Here is a 6966-nt window from a genome sequence, read left to right as displayed (position 1 = left end):
TAAATGCAGGCATTTGGGGCATGAACCAGCAGATGGGAGGAAAAAACTGCCTCTCTCCTTTTCCTTTCAAATAAAGAAATAATAATAATATAAAAAACCTGACAAATCATAATGCCATACAGCCATGTGCCACATGATGACATTCTGGTTAATGATGGGCAAAGTGCATTATACAATGGTGGTGCCACAGATTATGTCACCAATGAGGTCATTGTAGCATTAATTTATGTAAGTTCTCTGTCACGTCCATACAAAGATGGAGTTGCCTCAACACGCATTTCTCAGATTGCATCCCTGCTGCTACGCCAAGCATGACTTTAGTCAGACACCTTAGTAACTCGTCTATTTTCCCTCCCATGCTGCCTTTTATAGCTTCAAGCACAAAGCACCTAACCAAAAGTTAACACCTCGGTTTGTTCAACGGCTTTTTCATTAAAGAGTTGTTCTGTGATCTGATTTTATGGCTCCAGCTCTGGCCCACGCTTCCTTTCCAGGCAAAAGAATTGCATAATTAGATTTTAACCAGCAGGACTAAGTCATCCAATCTTGAACACTTGGATGCCTTCCTGAGCTGGACACAATATAACGCCATTTCATATGGACTGAGCTGCGGTTGTGACGCGTTTGAGAAATATCTGTATGAATTTTTAAAATGGGCTGGGAAACCTTTTTTTGCCCAGGACCACACAAAATTATGCACTTAACAATTACCCTGCTGTACATCAGTAGAATCCCAAGTCCTACCTGTGGATGCCTCGGCGGGGCCAGACTTGATGACTTGGGAAGCCTTATACAGCCCACCTGTGCACGCTCCCCACCCGTGCTCCCGCAGGAGCGCAGGCAATTGCGTATTAATGCCACCTGCTAGGTAACTTGCTTGCAGACTTCAAAATCCACAGACTAAAAAAATCTAGACAGTGAGTCAGGCCCTGTCCCTGGTAGGAGGTAGGTCAGTCTCCACTGGCACTCTATCTTAATTGTTTTAATCATTCAAAAACAGTCCCTCAAACAAATTTAACGATACTGGACTGTTTGTAGTTTGGAAAATCCCGTTTTCTTTCCTTTAGCCCAACCCGGATAAAATGACTCAGGGGGTGGGAATCACGTGATTGACAGGTAGGCTGCTGAAAGGGCAGCCTTCTGGGCCACAGGTAGGCCAGGTCCTGCCTCTGCAGTGGCCTCTTCTGTGGTCTCCCAGCACAGAGAAGTCGAACCCTGCACCACTGGCCCCTTCCAGAGCCAGAGCCTCCAGGAGTGTCACTGTGCCCCTCCCTCAGTGACCACCTACCCTTATTACAGGACATCCTGGTGACTCAAGAATGATGTTCTCTTGGGCCACTGTGGTGGATCAACAGGCTAATCCTCCACGTGTAATCACCACCATCCCATTTGGGCACCAGTTTGTGTCCCAGCTGCTCCACTTCTGATCCAGCCCCCTACTTGTGGCCTGTGGAAGCAGCAGAGGACAACCTAAAGCCTTGAGACCTGCAACCTTATGAGACCAGGAAGTTTCAGCTCAGTTCCAGCTGTTGTAGCCATTTGGAGAGTGAACTGATGGACAGAACATCTTTCTCTGTCTCTCCTCTCCGTAAATCTGCCTTTCAAATCAAAATAGTTTAAAAAGAAAAAAAAGATAACTTCTCCCACTGTCTAAAAGAAAAGGCAGGACCAACACTGGTATTCCAAATGAGTGCAGGTTCAAGTCCCGGCTATTCTGTTTCCAATCCAGCTTCCCACTAATGCACTTGGAAGGCAGCGAAGAGTGGACCAAGGACTTAGACTCCTGCCACCCACGAGAGAACCAGATCACATTCCAGCCTCCTGGCTGCAGCGTGACCCAACCTGGCCACCACTGCGACCAGTGCATGGCCTTTCTCAGTGTCTCTCTCTCGCTCCATGGTGTGAGAAGAGGATCGTTGCGGGTAGGAGGGGCACACAGAGAAGGAGCCACCTGCAAGGCAGAGGCTGCACACAACCGGGCAGTGCCACTAAAGATGCCTGCTGTACCTCAGGCAACAGAACACACAATCTGAACGCCGCGAGAAAGTCCCCTTATCGCATCTTCTGAGTCAGAATGTCCCAGCTCACTGCAAAAGCTATCCACAGTTCTGCAGATACCCAGCCAGATTCCCAGGCTGGACGCTCGCTGTCCTCCAGCACGCAGGAAGCATTCCATTCCGGCCTCCAAACCCAAGAGACCTTAACACTGAAGTATCTGTATCTGAAAAATCACCTCTCACTTATTTTAGCCCAACACAGATGGAATGACCAGGAGAGCTGGGGATAACCATGAATTTGAGGACTCGGCATGCATAACAAACATGCAATTATGTTCTCTAGCCTTTTTTTTTTTAAACCTTTTCTTTTTCTTAAAGATTTATTTATTTGAAAGAGTTGGAGAGAGATACAGAGACTTTTCAGCCACTAAGTTCACTCCCCAAATTACCCACAACAGCCAAAGCTGTGGGAGGCTGAGGCTAGGAGCTTCATACGGGTCTCCCACACAGGTTCAGGCGCCCAAGCCCTTGGGACAGTTCTGTTGCTTTCCCAGGAGCATTATCAGGGGACTGGATGGGAAGTGGGGCAGCCAGGACTTGTACTTGTACCCATATAGGATTCTAGCATCACAGACATCAGCGTAACGTGCAAGGCCACAATGTCAACCCCTAATCTTTTTTCTCAGAACTTACTGTTTTTTGCTGTTGTCATCCCAATGAGTGACACGTGTTTCGTATTAACATACAACCTCACAGAACTTCAGACATGAGCCTTAGAGATCCTTAAAATCAATATTTTAGAGGGAATGGATGCAGAGGAATGAGCTGCCTTGCTCATCACCTTGAGTCTGTTCAAGCTGGGACAGCAATCAACAAGCACCCACTGACAAACCGTGCCTATGTGTTCCCCAGGACTTCAGCATGGGCAAAACTGCCCACTCCCTGTAACTCAGCAATGTCAACAACTGGAGCTAACCTACACTGGAGCCCTGAATGTGGGTGTTTCCACCAGCCTGCCACAAGGCAGGGCATCCACAATTAGGACAACAACGTGTCAGCACAAGGTGCCCACCCTATTGGGAAGCAGACCCAAAGTCAATACGCCCATATTTCCGAATAACGTCCATGTCAAGAACCTCTACTTCCACTCCTGCGCATTCAGGGCGACAGAGTGCAAAGGAGCAGATTGTCTTTTCCTGAGTTAGGCTTTTGATTTTGCATTTAAAATCGACCTCACCGCGCGCCAAGCATTTGTCGCGGCTCCCACTCTGCACCACAGCCTGTCCTGTGGGTGACTCCCACATTCCTTTATTCAACTGAAGGTGTCTTTATCCCTTGGGACACAGATGCCTGGCGGACGTGAGGCCGCGCTGCACAAACACAGGTGTTCGCGAGTTAACTAGAAAACTCCACCGCGGGCACAGCTGCGTCCGCAGCTCCAGCGAACTTGGGAAGCCAGGCATCCCTGTCTCACGCACTCCCAACCCGACTCAGACGCCAAGCTCGTGCATGCGTGACACGAAGGTTGCCGCCGATTTCCTTTTCAAACTCTCGAATTCCGCCCCATCGCCACAGGGGCAGAGCGGTGCACCACCGCACAGCGCTTGCCCCACGCACCCAAGGGGCTCACGCGGCGCGCCCTGGCCGAGCCCGAGCGCCCAGCGACCGGCCCCGGAGGCGCCCACGGCTCCTTGAGGGCTCCGGGCCGGGCCGGCGCGCAGGCCAGGGCGCTCGGCGCGTCCCTTCGAGGGGGCTGCCCCGCATGCACGGCCCCGGGACGGCGACTCCGGCTCCCCGCCCGGCCCCGGCTCCTGACCTGCTCTCCGCTGCCCGGCGGTCCCCTCGACGCGACGGGCTGTGGCGGCCGCCCGGCCCGGGCCCGCTGTCACCTCTGCCCCGGCCAGCGGCGGGCGGGTCGATCCCGTGTGACTCAGCGCGCCGCCCCGCCTCCCGCCTCCCGCCCCGGGCTTCCGCCTCGGCCGCCTCGGCCGCCTCGGCCCGCACGGCCCCCGGGAGCGCCGCGCTGCCGCCCGCGCGCGCGCCCACCCACTCCCCGGGCGCCCGGCCCGCGCTCGCGCCCCCTGGCGGCCGCTCGCCGTTGCCGTCCGCCCAGCGACGTCAGAGGGGCGGCGCTCTGAGAGCCTCTCCGAGGGAAACTGAGGCACTGGCCCCTGCCGGCCGTGGTCCCGGCCCGGCCTCGGTGCAGCTCCGGCTGGGAGCCTGTTTCTTTCCGCCCTTGCTGTTCCCTCACGCCCGATCCCGCCCTTCCCCCTCAGAAAAATGTCCATTCCTGTCCGGAACGCCGGTGACCGATTTTTGATGTTGTTGTTGTTTTGTTTTGTTTTCCCTAGACCCGAGCAGATCTGAGAGAAGCCCTCTCACCCTCAATCCCAGACTAGAGTCACCCTGCCTGGCCGCGTCCTGAGTCGCTGAAGTCCCCGCGCACAGCACGGCAAACGACTCCCAAGCCTCCTGGGTTCTGTTTTCCTTTGCCTTTTTCTGTAGGGTGGGACACCCTCATTGCCACTGGAGCCAGTTTTCAAACAAGCGGCTCCAGGAGCGATGGGTGCCCTGGCCTGGCTCCTCAGAGCACCCTCTGTGTCCCAAAAAGGGTTCCTCTTCCCAAACTCAAACTCTGCCCTCCTCAGCCCGTAACTCCTGGCCCTGCAATGCCCACTCTTCTGTCTCTGGGAATTTGACTTTTGGGGGTACCTCCTGGGGAGGGGAGCATACAGTGCAGGGGCCCTTTGGGGCTGACTTCTTGCACCCAGTACTGCGTTCCTGAGGCTCATCTACATGAGCAGCATCGTTACAAACGGCTTAATGGTGTGTTTTCATCCAGGCCTAGCCTAGCCGTGATGTCAGGGCGCAGCAGCAGAGTGGATGGAATGGCAGAGGCCCAGAGCGGGTGAACTGCTGAGCTTGCTGACCATTCCGCCCGGGATGGGTTTTGTTCCTGCTCTCTGATTCTGCCCAGATGCTGATCCCACCGCTCTAGGTTTCTAATTGGGAATGAGACTAGCAAGCAGCTGCTGCTTATCCCACCCTTCCCATGGGTTTGACTGTTTCACCAGGAGCAGGCTGTTGTTGTTGTTGTTTTGTACCTCTGTGTGGACTCAGTAACCACGGGGCTCTTCTTTGCTGAGTTCCTGGTGCCAGTGCAAAGCGCCCTCGCCACAAGTGCCTTCTCATGTCTGCCCATCTGGGTGCACTCTTCTGTAAGGCCTTGCTCCACTCTAAGTGCCTGTGGGTGCTACACAGTACCTCCCGGCTTTCTCAACCAGTGAGACCAGGGGAAGCACCTCTGCCTGACAGGGAGGTGAGGCGCAGCATGCCGAGTTCTGGCCTGCTCCGCCGGCAGCGCATCATTCTGGCTTAGGAGGAGTAGAGCACTGCTTTCTGCTTGCTTCAGATGTCCAAGTCCAGCCTTGGGCGGGCAGGTGGTCTCAAGTGGGTTTCTTTCCTTCCTCTTCAAGACCAGGAGTTTCATCCAAGTCTTCCATGTGGATGCAGGGGTCCAAGGACTTGGATCTTCTGCTGCTTTCCCAGGTGCATCAAAAATAAGAGCAGAAAACTTACTCTGAAGTTACCTTCATTTGGCTTTCTGTGGGTGTTCTTTTCTATTGTTTTTTTGGAGTCAGGTACGTCATAAGAAACCAAAAGAAAGTAAAAATTAATCATTCCATTTTGAAAATGAAAAAATTGGGATGTCTTAACAGCCATCAAACCCAAACTGGAATTTTTTTCTTTTCACCTGAGAGACAATTTCAGAATGATCCCATTACCTAATTTTAATGGTCAGAAGTAGGTGAGAGTCTTAATATACACACATATATAAATAATATACACACACATACATACTTAAAACAGAAAGAAAGAAGGATCTTCAATTTATTGGCTCATGCCCCAAAGAGCCTAAATGTGGGCTGAAGTCAGGGGCCTGGAATTCCATCCAGGTCTGCCATGTGGGTGCCAGGACTCAAAGCACTTAGGCCGTCATCTGCTATTTTTCCAGGCACAGTAGTAGGGAGCTGGACTAGGAGGCGAACAGCTGGGAGTGGAACCTGCACTCAAAGGAAATGCTGCTGTCCCAGGTAGCTTAACCCGCTGGGTCACAACGCCCACCTCCAGGGGTGGGTAGGTTCTTCAGGGGGCACCCTGAAGTATAAAGACCTCTACTCTGGCACTATAAAGGTTCCCAGCCCCAAAACAAACTAATATCCTTTCAGGCATCAGCAACAACGGACTGTGCTTTGGCTATGTGGTCGGTTGCTGTTGGGTCAGGTGTTTGAGATTCCGCCTAAGTCAACAACAAGCTCCCTGCCCTGGGAGCTCCCATTCTGGAGTAGCAACACAGACAGCAGGTAGATAAACAAGTGATAAGCCACATAATCACAGGGTGTGTTGAGTGCCAGGAAGGAGCAATGCCAGGTGACACGACAGGTCAGACTTAGAGAATTCAGCCCTAATGCCTCAGGCATTCATTGCGTGTAAGGAGTTCCCTCCTCCTCGGCTATGCAGCAGGAATTGTACAAGCTGCCGTTGAAGAACTGAAAAAAAAAAAAAAATCGCTCAACACACACTTTGTGTTCCTACAGCTAGGAAGAGGATCCTTAGGCTGTGTTCAGAAGACAAAGTCAGGGTGGGACTTCTCTGAGGCTGGAGGTAATTAGAGAAACACCCTCCGAGACCTGAGGAAGAATCAGGGGAAGAATCCAGGAAGTTTGTGTCAGGTAGGAGGGATGCAGGTGCAAGGCCTTGAAGAGGAAAGCAGTTTGGTAAAATTCAGAAACAGAAAAGAAGCAAAAGGGTGAGCATGAGGAGATTGGAAAACAAACAGATGCTGGTGCCAGCATTGCGGCGTAGCAGATAAAGCTGCAGCCTACGATACCAGCATTCAATATGGGCACCAGTTTAAGTCCCAGGTGTTCCAGTTCTGATCCAGCTCCTTGCAGATGCACCTGGGAAA

This window comes from Ochotona curzoniae, unplaced genomic scaffold, assembly GCF_017591425.1.
Source record: "Ochotona curzoniae isolate NIBS_2020 unplaced genomic scaffold, NIBS_Ocur_1.0 contig_66, whole genome shotgun sequence".
NCBI classification, from domain to species: Eukaryota; Metazoa; Chordata; class Mammalia; order Lagomorpha; family Ochotonidae; genus Ochotona; species Ochotona curzoniae.
The sequence above is the reverse complement of the archived record's forward strand: the minus strand, read 5'-3'. Positions refer to the sequence as shown.